Genomic DNA, 19351 nt, shown 5'->3' on the forward strand with positions numbered 1-19351 from the left:
CAATAGAATTAACATCCTAGTAAATGACAGAGAAGAGAAGATAGTGCTGTTTTACATTAGATAATGAAAAAAAGGGATGACTAAGAAAACTCATATAAAACACTGGGCAATGTAGGACTCAAAAATGAGTCAAAATAAATTGTGATATAAACTTCATTGCCACTGGTTTAGCTTAATTTATTATCATTGATAATATTATAACACGAATAATGACATTTAAAATTCTGAAGGACTGTAACAAACACCAGATTATATGTTACAAATATTAAATCATGTTTCCAGCTTTAACTACCAGTGGCATTCTAACCACATTTCAAATTGTGGAAATTATATTAAAATCATTATAGTAATAAAAAGTAAGGAGTTCCCCATTTAGAGTACCATTAATATTCCCTCAGTGCCAGGAGAACATTATGGTTTTTCTTACTTCTATGAAGTGTACTTAAAGTCCCAGGTTAATGAGTGAGTATATCCATAAGTATAAAAAGAAGGTCATTTGTGGGTGGAGTGGGAAACTACAGAAAATAATTTCAAATGAAATAAAAATACCTTTTCACATAAAGGAAAGAATGTTCACTGCAAGTTCCTGAAATATTTCAGACCACTCAAGCCTTAATTCCGCAAAGAATCCCAGTAGAAATAGAATTAAGGAATATGGTTTTTAGAACATCAAGTATCTGGTTTACCAATAGTACTGATAAAGGAAATGGTAACATTTATCTCTTTCACTCAAATGGGAGTATGTGTGTGAATTATGAGTATCTTTCTTATCTTACATACCACATTTATAGCTCAATAAGCCCCCACTGCCTCCCAAATATAATTTGCCTTTTCTTGTCAAAAAAACAAACATCTAGATGAAAATATCCCAATACCTCCATAAGTTTTACTTAAGACGTAGTAGGCTTTTTTAAAAAGTGAAAATACAATAAGGTCTTGATGCTGATCTAGGAATGCTGTTTTTGTTACACCAGGATAAAAATAATCCATTGCAAGTCAGTGGCAAAACTGAGACCCAAATTCAGGTCCCTTGCTTTCTAGTGTATGTTTAAATATAGATGGTTAAGGGAAGGAGCTGTTGAAAGACTATGAAGAATTGGGAACACTTTTGTATGGAGAATCCTTTGTGAGTAGCTGCTGTGAATGTATCTCCATTAAATTTCATAGTGGGGACCATGGGGGGATATTCTTCTGTAGCCTGGACTCTTAACTTTTCACATACCTGAATATATATACTTGATAGAATTACATGAATTTAATTTACTTTCAAGGACCTTTATATATTTCACACAACAAATAAGTTTTAAAAATTATACCCACTATTTAAATATAAAGAATATATATTTTATTCTATACTGTGTGTGTAAATATAGTATATTATGGAATATAACATATTGTATATATAATACGTGTCACTTAATATATAAATCACATAAATGTGGAAATATATAAAATACATATATTTTATATATATGTCTTAAAATGTTTATAAAGTTTAAAACTGAGTTAAAATATTCATTTGTGCATTTCTCAATTAAGCTATTTTACCTAAAAGTTTAATCTAAATCTTCAATGTAATTATTTTGACATCTACCAATAGGGAATTAGAAGGCAAAATATATTTCAGAATTAAAGTTTAGAACCACAGAATTTTAGTAAGGAATGGAGCATTAGAGACCATATGGGCCTCTTCCTTTGTTAGACCAGAAAACACTGTATAAGTAAACTGGCATCATAACAGAGCAGAACTGGCATCAAAATCTTCTGACTCTCTCAGGCCATTTATTTTCATTGCTTTCTGAAAGACATTTGGGCAACAAGAAGCTTTAATACAGACATAAGCGTTCCCAAAGTTGAATGTGAAAGGAGCGATATTTGATTTTTAGTATAGTTCTTTCTACCTCTATTTCTTCTTTCTTTTCTTTTTCTTTCCACATTGCCATCCTCGTTCCTTCCTTCCATACAGAACACACTTTCCACACAATACCTTGATTTATTTCACAAATGTTTACTGAACATCCAACATGCTAAGTCCTGTTCCAGGTACTGTGGTTACAGAAACAACACAGCCCAGGCACCTCCCTCATGGAGATTACAGTCTGCGAAGGGGAGACAGGCACTGAACAAGGGAACAATAAATTCAAAGAAAAAGACAAACCAAGGGGCAATTTCAGGCGGAGATCAGTGCTATGAACTGAAGAAAGCAGGTTGAGGGATTGAGCTGGGGAGGAGTTGTGTTCAAGGGGATAGTCAAGGGCTGATGGTCAGAGACAGGTGGAGTCCTCAAAGTGGGGAGGGATAGCTGAGGAACATCCCATTCAAAGTAATGGAAACTGCAGGTCTAGTGCTTTGAACCCTGAGCTCACATTAAGGAAATTCAGCAATGAATAAAAACTGACACAATACATAATTTCAAGGATCTTACAGTCAAGTGAGAAACAAGGAATCATAATCAGATTAATCACACTCAAAATGCAAAGGTACAATCATGATGCTTTCAGTCAATGGGAACCACTGAAGTGTTCACTTGTATTAGAGGCGAGGGTGGAGGTGGGAGATAGCACAGGATTCAGACTTGCTTTTCACAGACATAACTGGGTTCATCTTAACTGTTGTGTGCAAGCTAATGGTCTAATCTCAGAACAGAATGCAGGAAGTGTACCAAAACAGAAGTGGACCATGGCAGAAGGGCAAAGGACAGCAAATGGCTGGCTGAAGGCGTGGCAGAAGAAAACAATTTGGTTGACGACCACTAGTAGTGAGATACAGTAAACATTAGAATCTTGTCTCAGAGCTGAAGAGAATCCATAAAATGAACAGCTCCATGCCTTGAGGGAAGTAAGAAAGGTGGTGTGTATGTGTGTGATGTGCATGTGCGTGTGTGTGTGCGTGTGCGTGCGTGCATGTGTGTGTGATTTAACACAGTACAGAAAGTTCAGAATTACTGAAGATAGAATATTTTCTATAAAGTTCAGCAGTGATTACAATTCCCAGAGACTGTCACTAATAAGATTACATTTTATTTCCTTCCAAGCATTTCTCGACACATTTTTAACACAGGTGATATTGTATTATATGTGTAATTTTGTTTTCTGTTTTCTCTCACATTGTCTCACAGTAAACTTTATAAAATAAATGACATCCCCATGTCATTTTTTATAATCCTCATCATCACATGAGGTAACAAAGACTGGTGAATAGACCCTGACCAAAGTCTCATAGCTAATAAGGGCTCAAACCTCCTGCCCCGTTGAGAAGGGTCTCATAGCATATAGGCCAGATCCTGAATTAACATGTCTAAGTGTAATGTATTTCTAAACTCTATCTGGGATATGCACATCTTCTAATATGGACAGTCATCAGGATAAGAAAATATACCATAATGGTCTTTTAATAAATAAAAGTTACAAAAATAAATATGAAATGTGTAGCCAAAATGTCAAAGTGGACCTATTACCTCTCTATGACTATAATATACAATTACATGTGATATTATGGAATGCTTTCTACCATAACATAAAACTGTATGCTGTGGCTTAGCCCAGAATCCCTCTGTAATCATTTAAAAATGGTATCTAATTGGCCTTACAGCATAAAATGTCAAAGTGTACCTATTTTACATACTGTAATGCAAACATTTCTATGTATTAACTCTGCTCCATTTAGAATAAAAGCAACTGAAAAACATGGCCATCACCTTATTTGTTCCTAAGTACAAACACATTTTTAAAAATGTCAATAGCAAGGTTGATTTTTCTTTTTCTAGATGTCTGCTGTATCTCTCCACTCATTTCAAGTTCCTTTCTTTTGGCTTCTCTGATATTCCACATCACTCTCCGTTCCAGTGTGTGGGTTTTCCGTCTCTGAATCTCTTGTCAACTTCTCTCATTCCTTCTTACCTCGTTTCCTGAAATCACCTTCAGATAATGTCTCAAGAGACTTTTGAATCAGAATGATTTTTGTTACATTAATAAATAGTGGGAGCTTCATATACACATCTTTTTCTTTCTTTCCCCCTTTGCCTTGTCTAAAAGTGTGGAAACAGAGCAGTACAGTCATACATTGTTTCTAATATCTTAACAAAGGCATCTGTGCACTGACTATTGCTCTTTAATTTATTTAACAAATATTTATTGAGCACTGACTAAATGCCCAGAGTTGTGGATGGTACTGGGGTACAGAAATTATCACGACTCCTTCAAGGTGCTCACAGTCTGGTCCAGTTGATAGGGACAGGCATGGAAAAACGACATTTTGTAAAGGAGGGTGGCAAATGAAACAATTCAATTAAATTCAACACATCCTGTGTGCTCACCATGTGCCAAGCAGATGGCAAGGAGGATAGGGCTGATCCAGGCCTTGCTCCTCACAGACTCTAAAGCAGCTGGCAAATGGTAAAATTACCTGGTATGACTTAAGTGCTTCATGGCAGAGAGAAAGAGAAGCACAGAAAAGTCATGAAGGGCCATTAGACAGACAAGCAACTTACTCATAAGAAGAATAAACCATTGCCCTAGTAATGTGAAAAGAAAGTTTCCTTTTTTTTATTTTTCATGCTGACATTAATCCATCAATTCTATTTCCCAGATTCTGGGGCTCCCAGACAGTGGGCTTCAGCACCCTGCCCTCAGAGTTTCCCAGGCTGGCCTTACAACTTTCTCCTTGCTTTCCCCAGACCTTCTATCATAAATCCTCAAGCTGGTGATAGGAGATTATCTGATTAAAGTCATTCACACTAAGGTGAGAATGAGGCTTAATCCTTCACAAAAGTGTTTGCTTTGACACAGGAAGGTCTGTTAACCCTAATGAAGTGCTTGCTGACTGGCAGAACTTGGAGGACCCTGCAGAGGGATCCCTCCTCTTCACCTTCCCAGGCTCCCCACCCCACCTCTTCCCCTTTCTATTTTCCCTCCTGTGATAAAGAAAGGAGAGAATCTAGTGCATTCAGAACATACAGCACAGAGAATATAGTCATTGGTTCTGAAACATCTTTCTATGCTGACAGATAGTAATTACACTAGTCAGGTTAGGATTTAACAATGTAGATAACTGTTGAATCACTATGTTGTATACTTTAAACCAGTATACAACATAGTGTATAAATTGTGTATCAGCTATACCTCAAAAAAAAAACCCAGGAATATTAGGGACTTTATTTACACACACTATCTTTTTGAACCCTCACGAGAGGCATCTGAGGATTTATGAACCCACCTAGGAATGAGGAGGCTGTAACAAGGGCAGCGGTTCTTGACTTTGGCTCCATCTTGGAGTGCAACCCACACTAATTAAATCCAAATTTCTGGGACTGTCAACCAAGCATCAGTATTTTTCTAAAGTTCCTCAGGTTATTCCAATGTGCAGCAAAGGTTTCCTACCACTGAGCGAGTTTAGGAAATGAAATTGCCCAGAATCAGTGGCAACCCATTGACCTGCTCTGTGTCCTCCCTTTGGCAAGTGAAGTTTATTTGGATCAATAGAAGCAGTGTTCTCTACAGGAAACTCTGTCTCAGAGAGTTAGTTCGGTAAGCTGGTGTCCATATGCATCTAAAAACGGGCAGTCAAGACTAATTGTGGGGGCTGAGATGATGGCACATCTTTGTCACGCACCTGGTTGGACAGGTTGCTTCTTGGGTAACCACAGTATGTTTCATCACTTTGTACCAGGTAAGCATCAGTGGCCTGTGGGCTTAAAAACAAACTAGACTAATAGTCAAGCCCACACAGAGAATAATCCTATGTATTCTATAATGCTTAGTTGCTGTTTGCTTAAATCCATACCCTGGCTCTTTCTAGGAAATTGTGATCATGAACACCCCTTGAGAGTGACGACAGGGCCTCCTGAGAGATCCTGAGTGTCCTGGCCCATTGCCCTTTGGATATGCACACAGATATATATACATACTATAGAATGTATATGCCTAGAGAATATATTATATATATATATGTATATATATATATACACACACGTGCATAAAATATATATACAATATCTTTGGGGATGAAAACACTTGTGCAAATTTTAGTCTATTTTACAAATTCATGCAACAAATTATCACAGTTAAATCATAAACACAAATAAATTAACAGGACATTTCTCATTTGAATCTCATTTACAGGTAATGCTAGAAATCTTAATTTACAGTCTTGGTGAATGAGTCATCAGTCCAAATGACCCTCCTGGCCACACCTGGATGGATCTGAATTCCCATATTTCTGCCACACACTTAGCAATGAGTAACTGCTGACAGGGCCTGATCCCATCCAACCTTCCTAGTAATGAATGTATTTCTAGATAATGTTGAACATGCTTTCTCCCTTTTCAAACTTTTCTGGCTGTGGGTCACCAGCTCACCGGTAACTGTTACCTTTCCACTCTAAATCTTTCTGCTACCAAGTTCCCTATCCGGTTCACCAATAGTCACTGAGCACCTGGAGTAATTCTGGCCTTTCCTAGAATCGGAGGCCGTAGGGGGTGCAAAACTAGACATCAAGCCTCTTGAAACATACAGTCCTGCAGGGACAATAAATGTGAAGAGTAAACAATTATAATCAATGAAATGAATATTATAAATATGCAAAGTGTAGTGAAAGAAAAGAATGAGTGTGTGGACAGGTGAATCTAAATCCAAAAGGCAGTTATCATTATTTTTATGATCTCCCCTTCTGTTCATTGAATTCAGCCATCTAGAATTAGCCATTTGAGAGCCACCAGAGTACCTTCACTGCCTGAATTCCTCATCATTTACAAGACCTAATTCTACTACTGGTTGCATGAAATAGTGATTTTATTTCTGTTAAGATGCAGTGTCCAGCCCCTAAGGGCAAGATTTGAAGAAATCTGTGACTAATCATTACTATGTAGCCCTTGCTGTATTCTTTGCTGTTTACTTTTATTTGTTTCCTGGGCTTAGTCTTTTAAGGCTATGACATCTACAGACAAAGCCAGCTTCTCTCTCATACTGTCAGAGAATACAGCATGTCAACTTTTGAATTAACATGTGAAAATCTAATTGTATTATCTTTAGCTTTGTCAAAGCTAAAGGCTTTTTTTAAAAAAAAATCTTTGTTCCACATGTAAAATTATTTTTTTTTCTGTTCCTGGTATAAAAGGTAATACATGCTTATTTTAAATAATGTATCAAGTGCCTTTAATAGTTTATTAATTCTGTTCAGTTGCCATTGTAAAGATGTTTATAAGTGACTATTCTTGACTAGCAATAGAGTAGTGGTCTATAACTCCTACCCACATGCTTACTTCTATGCACAGTGTAACTTCCTTTCACAGCTTCTAGACTCCCACGTTCCTGCAAAAACATTTTCCTACCTGTCATTTATTCTTTACAATTAAGTAAAGAAAAAGTTAACTATATAAAAGAAGCTGGCCACTCTGGGCCTCTTTTTCATGAAATCATTCTTCTCTAAACAGTCTAAATTACTGACTTAGCCAGAACAGTTTTTCCCCTTGTGAGAACTTTGAAGTCTGTTTATTTTCATCATTCTGGTTGGTCTGTATTATCGAGAAGCTGTAAATAGTTTGTCAGTATCCCTAGATATCGAGATCTCTACGTGGACCCTGGAAGGTGTTAACTTTGTTCAATTAGACTTGAAGTTGTGGAATAGGGCATATTTGGCAGCAAATATCCAATTTGTAAGAGGCAGACAAAAATCAAGTACTAGGAAAAAGTAGCTCGTGGGTGATACTTGGTACAACTTGGGATATTTTCTTTACCATGATGGAAGAAGCAGCCAACTGAAGTGAATCTATTTCATTTGTGACTAAATTACCCAGTGACTAAAGGGAAAACACGGTCTACTCTGGGGTTATTGGCAACAGGAATACACATGCCAAATATGATACATGGGCTAGTTTGCTTTGGCAAGAGTTGTGGCTGCTGCAACCTTGCCCGTCTGCCTATGCTGCTAGCTGCTCTGGCAACAGGGCGCACCCACTGCCCCCCACCAGCTTGCAGCAATGGCCTGGGTATACACCACACCTTTCAGAAGAATCAGGTTAAAAAGCAAAGGAATGTTATTTCAAAAGGTGCTATTCAACCCGTGCCTTTGCTCCTGTGAATAAAGACAGTCAGTGGAGTTTGTTATTAGAGATGTGATTTTGGACAATCTCTCCAAGTCTGTTTCCTGCAAACTTAAAATGTCTACCTCACAGAATTGTGATGGTGAATGACTTCATGAGAATTAACCTAACATAGGTCAGGCCTATAAATTACAGCTATTGTTATACTTAAAATGGATAGTAATTATGAATTTTAAAATGTAGAATATTCAAAAATAAACTCACATTAAATTCTAGGTCCCTTTAAAATATGAGGAGTAAAATCAAATTAAAACTTTAAGAAATTTACAGCAAATTTTTACAAGATGAAAGACAGATCTTCTTACAGTTTTATGAGGAGATAGGTAGGATGTAATTAAAAGGGAATTCTAGATGTTCCCTGGAATGATAAATAGGCACATTAGAAACATCACTCTTAATTGGCCAGTGTACAGCTTTCTTTTGTCCAACTTTCCCCACCTACTTTACAAGGAAACCAGGGGAAGGACAAGCCAAGCCAAGCAAAAGCATCTACCATTTGAAAGAAGAGTATATGATGCAAAGTAGCAAGGAAAAGACTTGCCTGAGAGCTGTATGTAAATTTCCTTTTTTATTTTTTAACCTAGTCAGTGCTGTTGCCACAGAATAAAAATGTAGTTGTCTCCTCACTTCTTTTAAGTAACACAAGTCCAGAAATCATTACAGGCATAGTTGCCCCTTTTTCAGCTTTTATTCTATGTCTCAGCTTCATCAGAACAAATATGCTCAGAACTCCCAAAAGGAGAAAATGATTGTGCTGTTAAGTACTATTTAGTAACAAAGGCCTGGGCCACAGGAATGATGACATCACCCTCAGAAAGAGGAACATTTACACTTTTGAAAGAGATTCTTTTCCAACATGACAGGTCACCAACGAAAGGAACAAAGCCAAAAAAGGAAGAAGGAGAGGCCTCTTTGCTCTGGAGAAGGCATCCTTAGCATCTAATTCTGGAGGGCGATCATCAGCCCTAAGCTAACTAAATAGAGTCATACACTAGGCCCATGTGCACTTTCTATGCTCTCCTCCTGAATCTAGTTCCTGTCAACAAACGTGTTCTACACTTATTGCAGGAAACCTGCTACTCTCATAATTTGAGTAGATTTGCTTCTTGGTTAATCGGCCCACCTATAGTAAGAGGCAGGTCAGGGAAGCTGGCTTCATGTTTCAGGAACATTCTCTAATATTCACACGTTGCAAGTATTTATGCATTTCTTCTTCTATCACACACATGCACTTGGAAATCACACACCAGCTCACACTGCAATTATCTGATAATACATGAGTCATCATACTCACATATTTACATGGTAGGACGGACTGCCTCACTAAAATAGCACATGTCATCTATATACCCCTACATACTTCCCAGTACCAGTAACATAATGGTTTTCCATTGAAACACTGTCAGGAGCACTCAGTTAGCTTGCGTCTCCTGCAGTATCATGTCTGCCTGTTCCTCTCCACCGCAGCCATTGTCATCCTTCTAAGTGCACACTCCGTCCAAGACCACTAGTAGATTTTTTCATTGTCAGCTCTTAATCCAAACCAGAAATAGAAGAAGTCATATTAGTTGTTATTAACTTCCTAAGTACAGAAGGGAGTCATTTGTTTTGTGGTCCCTCAGAGATATTGAGTCTGTTTGCTCAGAAAAAAGACAATGTCCTTTACAGTAAGCTCTTCTATATTCCCTTCCCAAATCACATTCAACCTCCCAACTCCCCCCAGAAGTCATGTACACTTAACTCTGGGATTTAAAAGGTACTAATTGGGTCACTTAGATCTCTTGGGATAATAAAAATAAATCAAAGAAAATGTATAATTACTGTGGACAATACAGAGTAAGTTCCTGCTACTTACAGGAGGAACAGGTTGATGTTGCATGCATCCCTGTCATCATTGGTGCTGGGATTTGAGAAGAATAAATAAGGGAACATCTGTTGTCTCTGCAGACTGGAAAACAGCTTTCTTGCTCATCTTTTCTGGTTCATATCCATGCAGAAACTAAGGTGTCTGATGACTCCACTACCAGACACCAGTGTACCTATTTTTAATGGCCATGATTAGGGTCAATTATCCCACAGCAATTTTGCTGAAAAGTCTTAAGTTGACGAATTTAAAATATATTTGAAGGTGCCTCATTAGTGCAGTATGTAGTGCATCAGTCTCATAAAATATATTTGAGCCCTTCTCATTTGTATCAACCCATACCTATATGGAAATGTAAAGGCAAGAAAATGTAGTTAAACTCTGAAGGTAAACTCAGCTTATATGAAATTTATCTAAATACTGTAATTTTTCCCCTAAGAAAGTTTTGGACCTATGTAGTACATCCTGCTTCTCTTCAAATAGTGGTTTTTCCTGACCTGTGTTAAACACAGATAATGAATGTTAAACACAGGTAATGAATGGGTCATTCATTGCACTCTTCTTGCTAGTTCACACACGTGCATGTCCTTGCAAATGCTTGCTCACAATGTACAGTTCCTTTCCTTGGCCTACAGCCTAGGTGACCTGACTGCTTGTCAACCCAAGCTCCTTAGCTTCACCTCTCACTACCCTCTGAGACCTGGATTCCTCCTTTCTGCTTCTCAGATGTGCTAGCTCATTTCTGTCTCTGCCTTTGTCCACCACTTTCCTGGGCCGTGCCTCCCAGGGTCTTCTGCATGGCACTCTCAACCTTGGCATCATTCAGATCTTTGCTTACATATTACAGAGAGGCCACCTTGAGAGGCCAGCCAGGTAAAGAAGCTTTCCTCCTCAACCTCTCTGTCCTTTTACCTTGCTTAATTTTCTTCATGCTCCTATTGCCATGCGAAATTTCCTTTTTAAATAATTTACATGTTTACTGGTTTACTTATTGTCTCTCCTCACTAGACTGAAATTCAGCTCCTTGAGGGTGGAACCCTGGTCTTGTCTTTCACTGTTTTCCCAATATCTAGAACAGTACTCAAAGCATAATGCTTGATATATGAATACATGTATAGACATGCTTCCAAATGAAAACAGAAGCTCCTCACAAGAATTAAAAATCCACTCTTCACATAACCCAATTCCTGAGGAGAACCACAAAGTCTGAGTCACCAATACCTCCTATGGTAGCACCAGAGCATAGAAAAAGAGTGGCTTCAATTCATGCAATATTATGTTTTTTCAGTTCTTTGAACTTTTTCAAAAAGTTATTATCCTCACTCTTTTATAGCTAATGAAAATGTTGATGGCTTAAAGCTGTCTCCCTGAGGGAGCCTCATGCTATCACTGCACCCAGAAGTATGACTCAATTATTTTGGTGTCTTAGATGACATCTTACATTTTTCCTATTGTGACTGAAAATCCTCTCCTTTTCTTATTTTCCTGCTAGAGTGTAGAGGCAGGGGCAGTACCATATAATCTATAAATTTCTAAGCACCTAAACCACAGCTTTTGCCTACCTTGCTTCTCAATAAAAAAGTAGCAGAGGAAGTATAATAACATGATAAAGACCCAGCTTGCAGGCAGACACACCGGGGTCAGTTTTGTGACCATTATCAAGCTACCTCTCTTTCTCTGAGTCTCTCTTCTTTTTTCTTGAGTATGTAAAATAGTAATAACAGTAAGTTATTTTACAGGATTGGTGAAGGTATTAAATTAGTCAGTCCTGTGAAGCACCTGACATACAATGGTATTTAAAAACTGGTACTAAAAAATGACATAAAATGGTACTGAAAACTAGTACTGGAAATGTAATAGTAAAGCTATCATTATTAACATTATCCTATTATCATATCATCATTATCATCATTATTTAGGGCCTAATAATCTCAAGAACTAAGTCATTAGTTTATAACCTTAAACTTGATATGTTGGATGTATAAAAAAAACACCAGTTTTCCTAGAGTAGCTTTATAATCCATGTCAAGACCAAAATTAGAAACAGGAAATAATTACAAAACAATACGCGAACCGTAGGCATAACCTGAGGCCAGTGCAGGCAGATGCTAAACAGGAAAGTATTCTGAAAGGGGATTGCCCTTCCCTCTGGCTTGAGGAAAACGATGAACCCAGAAGAGGGGGCACACGTTTCTCTCGGGGAGGGCAGGGCACACAAATGCAAAGGCAGTGGGGCAGCAGTGGAGAGCGACTGCCCCCCAGGATGCTCAGAGATGAGCAGCAGCCACTGAGAACTTAGCTCTTTTTAGCTCAGTGGAAAAGAGCCAACAGAAAAAAAGAGAACATCTTGGTCTACTTGTTGTCTCCAGGGACCACTTTTTTGTTTCAGTTCCTTTCATTCAGTGTTAACAGAAGTATCTCCCCCTGCCAACTGCATGGCAGTTTAGAGTACTACCATAACTCTGGCCTTTTCCTGATGACCTCAGGAAATAGCCATATTTTTATTATACTCGTTCTAGTGTATCTGAGGCACTGAAATGGTAAGGCCTCTTGCCTAATCATCACTAGAGTACCTACTACGTTCCATGCATTTATATACTTGAGGATATAGCATAAACAAAACAGAATAAATCCCTGCTCTCACAGAACTTATATTTTACCAGGAGAAATAAGTGAATAAAGAAAGAAAGATGAAATTTTAAATAGTATTAAGTGCTTTCAAGAAAATTCAAATGGGGTAAAAGGAGACAGAGTGTTGGGTTAGGGACATTACAGTAGAATATGGGAGAGTGCTAGGGCAGGAACATTCTAGAATCACTTACATAAAAGCTGAGAATTTTTTTCAGTGCAAATGGACGACACAAGTGCACGATTGCTTCTTTCATTACGTCATCTAATTATTTTTTTTGTAAATGTGATGATATGTGCACACTTAACTTAAAAAATCCCTATGCAATAATACATTCAGAAGGTTGACCAAATACCACAGATATCTACTTTCTTTTCTGAAATTGTCACTTTTTGAATATCTAAGAGAATATCTGACTTTAGACTAAATGTACATTGAGCAGAATTGAAATATAAATATAAAAATTCAACCAGTAACTCAAATAAGTGTTTCTGAACTGTATTATAACATTTGAATTAGGATGTATCAGGTTTGTTTAATAGCAGTTGCTGGAGCAAATAACCTTTAATCTCCATGGTTTAGAAAAAAAAATTAAAAGTAAATCAATTAAAAAAATTAATTCAACCAGTAAGAATGCAAAGGGGAAAAAAAAATCCTAAAACTGGGACCAAACTGAAACAAAAGAACCTACCAGTATTTCAAATGAATACTATGATAACCCCCTGAATGGAAAGGAAGAAAAAGTGGGAGGAAAAGAGAGAGGGAGGGAGGGTACAGGTAATTTGCAAGCATGGTATTTGGCAGGGTATGCGTGTGGCGGGGAGGAAGTTCACAAAAGCCCTAAACCTTTTTTCAGTAGGTTTATAGTAGTGTTTTTGGGTTAAATAACTCAAAATCATTTTAGATGCATTGTAGAATTGAACAAATGAGAAAACATGTTTATGCTGTTAGGATCCAGGGCTCACACTGTGACTAAAGTGGTACAGGGGAGGGCAAGAAAGAATCCTATGGGGATGAATTGGAATTGGAGGTGTCAGATGAGCTCATGGTGTCCAAAATATGTGTGTATGTATATAAATGTTTTTACGTATTCATGCATATATGTTTGTTATGCATACTTGTATGTCTGTGTCCCTGTATATGTATACGTATTAATGTATTTCTGCTGAAAGTGTCAAGAAATAGAAATACTCCAGTGGTGGTGAGTATATCTAATACCCAGATCTTGGCCTCTAATACCTGCCCACTAAAAGTAATGAGAAATGAATGATTCCTGGGTGGGACAGGGTGAGTACCAAATCAGCCTGGAGAATCTATTCTTGCCAGAAAGTAAGAAAGTGATCACTAGTATGATGGTACATGTCTTAAGAACACAGAAGTCAGAATGAAGGAGCTTCGTGGGTCAAATGTGGTTAATCTAAGCACCAAAAGAATAAGGGCAGTAATGAATTATAAGCCACTGAAAAGACAGAAATTCATGGATTCATATCAGTATCAGAAAGACATAAAAATTAATAGTTAAATAAATGGGAAAGATGGGAGCTCTTTTGCTGACAGTAGAATCCAAAAGACTGACACAAATGTGCAGGAGTGCTGTCGCTCGAAAATCATCATTTTGTGACTACAGTGCTTTATAGTAAAGACTGCATCAGATGATATCATCAATTCATAGTAAATCCAAGGGACGTTTTCATGAGGGGCCGTAATTATAAAATGGAAAAATCAGACAGCACTTTGACTAGGCAACCAAAATAATATCATCGATGTAGGGCAGATGAGCATCATGTGGCTCTAGGTATGATAGCAGGAGAGGGAACATAACCTATACTATATTCTAGCAGAAAATGCAGAACCACAATCTAATCACCAGGAAATATCAAATACAAAATGAGAAACACTCTGTTAAAAAGAAAAGTTGGCAGATAGACTGTGTTCTTTGAATTTTTCAATTTTATAAAACACAAATGATGTGGAAATGTTCCAATTTAAAGGAGGCTAAAGAGACATTGCAACTCAATGTGATACTTTACTCTCAATTGGATCCTTTACTGGGAGGGGAAATATTATAAAGGGTATTTGATAAATAGCAAAACTAGAAGATGGACAAATAATAGATAAAAGGTTTTGTATCAGTGCAAATTTATGAAGCAAATAATTGTATGTGATGATTACATAAGAGACTACCTCTATTTTTAGCAATTACACATTGAAGTTAAAGGACCATGGTGTTTATAATTTACCCTCAAGTGGTTCAGGGAAAAGAAAAAAATTATGGAGGTAAAAATACATAGCAAAAGAAAGAATGAGAGCAAATTACAAAGCAAATGGGGCAAAATATTAAGATTGGGCAAATCTAGGTATGGGTATTTGGGTGTTCATTGCACTATTTTTATTTTCACATTTTTTGAGCTTGAAATCATTTCCAAATAAAAAATTAAGTAAATGAAGTATAACAAACACTTTTAGTGAACATCTTAAAAACTCCACTGGCATCAGATAAATGATTTTCTTTTGCTCAGAAGGAAGCCTAATTGCATAGAGAATTACTCTACTTCAAATGTGTTCTCTAACATAGGAAAAGCATGAAAGAATCCTGCTTAAAAGTTTTTTTGTATGCAAAGTGAAAATAAATTAAACTGAGGTATGTGTAAAGAGAGATTCTATTTGTTTCAGATTCAAAACTGGTGATTTTATTTTGGAGATCATACTGCTATTTATATTTGTTTCAAAGGTAGAAAAATTTTGAGTATGTGATAACTACAAAATATTTTTAAAAATTAAAAGTTTACAGTAAAGAATCATAATAAACTGTGACAGTTTATACTAGTTCATGCAGTAAAAACCAATAGGCTAACTTCATTTCTGATCTAGTTGCTGTGGTTCCAATATTAAATAAGGTTTTAATGTCATTTCTCTAAATATGGATTAAAATCCAAATTTACTATTTTCCTAATTACTGTAAAGATTAAAACCTATTTTCTGTACATGTATAGAATGATGAAAAGACAAACTTGGGAGAAATCTGGAAAATACCAAATGTAAGTGCTTAATTTTTGTTCATATAAAATAATAAAAATATCAATGATGCCAGGAAAGTGTTGGAAATATAATAATCGTTCTCAAAAAATAATTTATGTTTTAAAGATTTTAAAATTTTAAATGTTTTTATTTTGTAAGCAGAGATATGCAAATTAGACTCCATATAATGTATCTTTAAATGGAAATATTCAGAGATGTAAAAGGACTTGTCTTTATTCCTAATATTTGCAGAAATGATTTCTTGTATGGAAATAAGAATCATATTCTATCTTACATAGCACATGTACTCCCACAGTGCTTATTTTTGTGGACACAATAATTTTCCCATTTATTGAACACATTTTTATTAATATAAAAAATATGAATATGCCACATATGACACTTATTTGGAAGTCACATCCATTAAAAACAAATAGAAAATCAAGGGATGTAGCAGGCACATATTTGCTTTTGCAAGGCTGGAAGACCCACATCATACAGATTTAGAGGATCTTTGTTTCTGAATTCAAAACATGCCATCCCTCTTAGACTGCACCCAAACCATAATCTTTCTTTTAGGCAACAAACTCTCTGGTCTTTATTTTTGCACACAGGAAAATGGCCAAAACAAAGGGAAAAAGAACAAGTTTCAATGTTCCAAAAGTTCCTTTGGAAGTTCAGTCATACTATGTTTAAAAAAAAATAGTATTGTTATTTCAAAGTGAAATTATTATTTGAAAGATATTTGCCAGGGTGGGTAATGCCCACTACAAGCAGGTCATTCTCTTCCACAGGTGGACAGCTTTGGAAAGCTCCTACCGTGAGGAAGGAGGGAGACACCCACTAAGTGGTGAGGTTGCTGATCCACCCTGGAGGTCAGCGGTCTGACAGATCTTAGCATGATCACCCACATGCCACACAGCCAACTCTATCTTATTAAGACATATAAAATTTCACAATGCTGTACAGCAGTCATCTACTTTCAACTTTTACTGGAGTCAATGAAAGTTTGTGTTGGTGTGTCATATGGATATAATCTTTATAAAACATAGTAAAATACATGTGTATAAGTTTAAAAGTCAAAACTGTTTTTTTCCAGCTATAAATTATTTACAATACTATATCTAATTTCACTTTAATAATTTGGACTTGGGGGCAGGTTCTAAATGCTTTTTCTTATGACAGTATGTGAAAGAAAAAGCATATTCAGTGTGTCCTCCTCTTCTCCCAATAATGACAAGAACGATCCCTTCAACAATCTGTGTCTCAAGGAAACTCAGACAGATTGGCACTGATCTTTTTTTCTCCTGTAAATATAATCTTCTTGAAGACAGAAAAATTCTAATCTTATTCTCCATAATCTAGAACTAAACTGTTCACTCAGAGACTTTACTGATTGTCAAAAACATCAACACATTTGTCTTGCCAGCAAGTTAGCATTTTCTCTACTTCTTCGGCCTTCATTTGCCATTCTGAATTACAGTGGGGGTCAGCTTAGACTGTAACGCTCTGGGCTATGTTTTCCCTGTGTTGTTATCAGTTATCCAGCATAATACCACACTATGTAGAACACACCCGCAGCACTTTGTAGTTGATGAAATCAAAATATCTCATACTTAAAATTTTGAACATTTAAAAATACTTCTGTATTTTTAAAAGAAAATAGCGTCAAAAATGGTATTGTTGCAAAGAACATAAGTTCTGATGAAAGTAGCTGTGTTTAATTAGTGTGAGATATATAAAGATGGAGATGCACAATGGATCTGTCACAACTATCTACTGAAAAGTTTTGATCTAGTTAAGGATGTCATATTTTAGTCAACAGTGTATAAATTTCCTGAATTTATAACACTAACAATTTTCTCCCTTATAATCAAAAGACAGTAGCTCTTCTTACAGCACACTGCATAAAAATAATTTTTAAAAAAACCTGCTTCTGAATAATGCAGTAGAACCAGTATGAAAGTATTGTTTACCAAAATTGATGAAAATTCAATCCATTAATTGATAGAATGATACAGACTTACTTTTTCAGAAGCTATGAGATTATTCTAATTAAAAAAGCAAACTGAACTAAGTATTCAAATACATTACTTGAATATATATTAGATATATAGTAATATATATGTAATAATATACATATATAATTATATATGTGTATATATACATATACATACTTTGGAATATATGTTTTCTATTTACCCATATAACTTGAGTTATTTCCAAATCTCATAAAGCAAATGTGCAACGTGTGCCACCTTCTCAAAATGAGTAAGTTATAAAACTGCTAGCCGCAAATTATCCAAACTTCCATCTGTACAACCAAAGTAGTTCACTTAATGCTTTGTTTCTTTTTTAAGATGTTTTAAATTAACCTGTGATATTTTTACCAAAGTATATTCAAACCAACTGCTTTTAAAAGGAAGATCTAAATATTGCTCTATAATGAATACATTGTATTTAATAGTATAAATATGTATAAATAGTTAATATGTATAAAGACTCTAGATTGGCACAAACAAGAAAAATAATTTCTACTGGATTAGATTACTTTAGAATTTAAAATGAGATCAGTTTCAGCTTAGCTTGATCCCCAATTACGAAGCCAAATGCTCTTTTAGTTCTTGCTCCATTTTGGAGTGCTATAATTGCAAATTAATCTTAAAACAAACATGAGTTTCTAAAATTAGATTCAGTTACCTTATTTATATTTTTAAATGATACTATCTACACTACAAATTGCTAGAGTAGTATTTAAAAATCATCATAATATGATGATATGAAAAATAATATTGAAATGCCACATTTTAAATAATACAATATATTTTCACAATGGGTGAGAGCAATGCAAGGTTAAAAAATTAATATATGTAGGAGAATTTATAAATGTTAGAAACTTACTGGAGCTAGGGGAAGAAAAATGTTCTCAAAATTTATTATTAATACACAAGTTCTTTCAGCACTAAACTGTGTACAAAAGTATGAAAAACAGAGTGTTTTACTTTCAGTTAAAATAATTTGGAGAGCAATAGAAACTTGAAAAATTTCCAATGTTTAAAAAGATTGTATGTGAAATTGAAACGTTGTAAATTTACTACGCTTTTCATTTAAAACATGGACTACTTATTTGAGAGAGGTATCAGGTTTATCTAATCTACTTTATAATCCAGCCAGCATTTACACTGTCCTATAAATAGCAATCCAAATAATAGAATGAAAAATAGCAAGTAACACAGTCTTCTTACCTCTATGTCTTATTTACGGTTGCTTGTTAAGTTGCTTAAATAGTTGAGTTAACTATCAGCACCGTTGAAAGATCAGTTCTCTGCTCGGCTCTCTTCTCTAGTCACATTTTTTTTTTCCCCTCTGCAAAAGATAATCTACCAAAAGAGGAAGTTGTGAAACACCAATCATTATGCTTTATAAATTCTATGGAGACTAGAAAATTATTCACAAGGTTACACTTGGAATTATAGTAACAGGCTATATATAATATATGTGTGTATACACATACAATTAATGTATACACATATTTAAGTGTGTGAACAAATTTTAGAATAGTTATTATCAAAATCTAAACTTGATTAAGTAATGCTCATATACATAAGGAAACATCTACTTTGTGGTTAAATGATAATCACAGAAAAACAGAAAATACTGCAATATGCAAAAGAAAACTGTCAAGCTGATACATGAGGAATAAACTTGCTTTTACAAAGCTGATTAACTTAAAGTCTTCGGA

At 35.7% G+C, this 19351-nt stretch overlaps 1 protein-coding gene across 2 annotated transcripts in view; it reads right to left on the reverse strand.

The window, feature by feature from the left end:
• MBNL1 (muscleblind like splicing regulator 1) overlaps positions 1-18950 on the reverse strand; it is a 206906-nt gene extending 187956 nt beyond the window's left edge. The window contains exon 1 of one of the 2 annotated variants that reach the window (XM_017677209.3): positions 18855-18950. The gene's annotated coding sequence lies outside the window, so the exon portion shown is untranslated. The remainder of the gene's footprint in view (positions 1-18854) is intronic. The other variant, XM_017677224.3, reaches the window with a different exon arrangement.
• Positions 18951-19351: the final 401 nt, after the last annotated feature.

This window comes from Manis javanica, chromosome 3 (genome assembly GCF_040802235.1).
Source record: "Manis javanica isolate MJ-LG chromosome 3, MJ_LKY, whole genome shotgun sequence".
NCBI classification, from domain to species: Eukaryota; Metazoa; Chordata; class Mammalia; order Pholidota; family Manidae; genus Manis; species Manis javanica.